At 54.8% G+C, this 2,977-nt stretch overlaps 1 non-coding gene across 1 annotated transcript; it reads right to left on the bottom strand.

The window, feature by feature from the left end:
* Positions 1 to 366: 366 nt before the first annotated feature.
* On the bottom strand, positions 367 to 2,181 carry LOC142791932 (small subunit ribosomal RNA). Its single transcript, XR_012890514.1, has one exon. It is a non-coding gene; the product is annotated as a small subunit ribosomal RNA (ribosomal RNA).
* Between the last annotated feature and the right edge of the window lie 796 nt (positions 2,182 to 2,977).

The raw sequence follows: 2,977 nt of genomic DNA, 5'->3' as shown, positions 1-2,977 counted from the left end.
AACGCGCAGCCTCGCCTTCTACCGACGTAACCACGACTCGCCGTTCGCGCTCCGCCGCTCCTGTTTACAGTACTAGGCGGTCCCGCAGCGGTCGGGTCGCGCATTTCGAGCGCTTCGAGCCACGGTGCAGTGGCGGGTCGAAAGCCGACCTATGAGTGCGTTGCGCCGTTTGTACCCGCGTCCGCCACCTGGCCGACCGTCCAAGGTCGCGGTGTTGGCGTCCGCTGGGCGCAACAATTTGTCACGGGGTGCCGCTCCACATTCAGGCAGCCCCGTGGGGAAAAGCCGACCCCGCGTCCAAACGGGGTCAGCGGCAGAAAGTGTCGGGCGCAGACGCAGCTGAGGCGCTCACCCTTCACAATCCGTTAATGATCCTTCCGCAGGTTCACCTACGGAAACCTTGTTACGACTTTTACTTCCTCTAAATGATCAAGTTTGGTCATCTTTCCAACAGACCGGCGCAACCGAAAGGCCGCGCCGGACATCGGTCCGAAGACCTCACTAAATCATTCAATCGGTAGTAGCGACGGGCGGTGTGTACAAAGGGCAGGGACGTAATCAACGCGAGCTTATGACTCGCGCTTACTGGGAATTCCTCGTTCAAGGGGAACAATTGCAAGCCCCTATCCCAATCACGAAAGAAGTTCCACGGGTTACCCAGTCTTTTCAGACAGGGATAAAGACACGCTGCTTCCTTCAGTGTAGCGCGCGTGCGGCCCCGGACATCTAAGGGCATCACAGACCTGTTATTGCTCTGTTTCGTGCGGCTAGGAGCCGCTTGTCCCTCTAAGAAGGTTGTAAGGTGCTGGGAACCCCGCACCTATTTAATAGGCTAGAGTCTCGTTCGTTATCGGAATTAACCAGACAAATCGCTCCACCAACTAAGAACGGCCATGCACCACCATCCACCGAATCAAGAAAGAGCTCTCAATCTGTCAATCCTCCCAGTGTCCGGGCCGGGTAAGTTTTCCCGTGTTGAGTCAAATTAAGCCGCAGGCTCCACTCCTGGTGGTGCCCTTCCGTCAATTCCTTTAAGTTTCAGCTTTGCAACCATACTTCCCCCGGAACCCAAATACTTTGGTTTCCCGGAAGCTGCCCGCCGAGTCATTTGAGTAACTCAGGCGGATCGCTGGTTGGCATCGTTTATGGTCAGAACTAGGGCGGTATCTGATCGCCTTCGAACCTCTGACTTTCGTTCTTGATCAATGAAAACATTCTTGGCAAATGCTTTCGCAGTAGTTCGTCTTGCGACGGTCCAAGAATTTCACCTCTAGCGCCGCAATACGAATGCCCCCGTCCGTCCCTCTTAATCATTACCTCGTATTCCAAAAACCAACAGAACAGAAACGAGGTCTTGTTCTATTATTCCATGCAAGTTTATTCAGGCGACTCGCCTGCGTTGAGCACTCTAATTTTTTCAAAGTAAAAGCACCGGCCATCTCGAGGCACACAATGAAGTGCACCAAGAAAGAACCGGCATGATGTTCAGTCCGAGCCGTCGCATCGGGTAGATGCACTACTCGTCTGGAACTGAGATCCAACTACGAGCTTTTTAACCGCAGCAGCTTTAGTATACGCTATTGGAGCTGGAATTACCGCGGCTGCTGGCACCAGACTTGCCCTCCAATTGATCCTCGTTAAAGGATTTAGAGTGTACTCATTTCAATTACGGGGCCTCAAAAGAGTCCCGTATTGTTATTTTTCGTCACTACCTCCCCGTGCCGGGAGTGGGTAATTTGCGCGCCTGCTGCCTTCCTTGGATGTGGTAGCCGTTTCTCAGGCTCCCTCTCCGGAATCGAACCCTGATTCTCCGTTACCCGTAACAACCATGGTAAGCAAGTAACCTACCATCGAAAGTTGATAAGGCAGACACTTGAAAGAAACGTCGCCGGCTCGTGGCCATGCGATCAGCACAAAGTTATCCAGAGTCACCACACAATACGGGCCGAAACCCGATCGATCTTGGTCTAATAAAAGCACCCGTTACCCAAAGGGCTCCAGGCTCACTGCATGTATTAGCTCTAGAATTGCCACAGTTATCCAAGTAGGAAGAAACGATCTAAGGAACCATAACTGATTTAATGAGCCATTCGCGGTTTCGCCTTATTTCGGCATGTACTTAGACATGCATGGCTTAATCTTTGAGACAAGCATATGATTACTGGCAGGATCAACCAGGTAATCGTTCGACTGCGCGTCCGTCCTCGCCCTCGGCGGGCCGGACGCAGTCTGTGTGCGGCGGAGGCCACCTTCAGGCGCCCCAACACGCTTATTTTGCACTCCGAGATGACGGCGTTCGAGCTCGCTACGGCACAACCTTCCCGAAAGACGAGTGGGAGCCGTGCGGCAAGAAGCACGTTCATGCTCGCTCTTTTTCGTTGCATCGACTCGGTCGCGCCGTGCGGGTTGCCCAAGCCCGCTGCACTGTCGGTGGACCGGCCGGAACTAGCAACGGAGCCGAGACTGCAAAGCCGCCAGACGACGGGTCACGCCCGCGTCTTCGGCGCTTTCGCATCTGAATCGCCCGAGGACGACACGGAACACACCTCGATATCGTGGTAAAACGGCACCGTCCGACAACCAGCCCCTAACGCATCAAGCGGATGAGGCTGCAGACGACTGCCGTGGATTCCCCTGGAGCAGACCCGAGGACACGCTTGACGAGGCCGAAGCCCGCCGCATATCAGACACCCGGTCGCTTTCGCGTACGCCGCTCACGAGAACCCCCACATAATAGCAGCGATAAGTACCCAGACCTCCTTGGGCCCTAATACGAGCGTACTCGAGAAAATTTCACCGCGGGTGTGCCCCGAAACGTGTGGCATGTTGAGCGTGCCACAAGTCTACGTCGCTCTCAAACCCGCCGAGGTCGTAGAATTTGCGACCCTACTCACGAAATTCCCACCGAGGATACGGCCGCAAACGTACCGCACCTTGGGTAGGCCACGAGTTTGTGCAACACTACGCTGACGGCACA

The sequence above is a fragment of the Rhipicephalus microplus genome, unplaced genomic scaffold (genome assembly GCF_043290135.1).
Source record: "Rhipicephalus microplus isolate Deutch F79 unplaced genomic scaffold, USDA_Rmic scaffold_199, whole genome shotgun sequence".
In the NCBI taxonomy this organism is placed as follows: Eukaryota; Metazoa; Arthropoda; class Arachnida; order Ixodida; family Ixodidae; genus Rhipicephalus; species Rhipicephalus microplus.
This window is presented reverse-complemented; position numbering and strand designations above follow the sequence as displayed.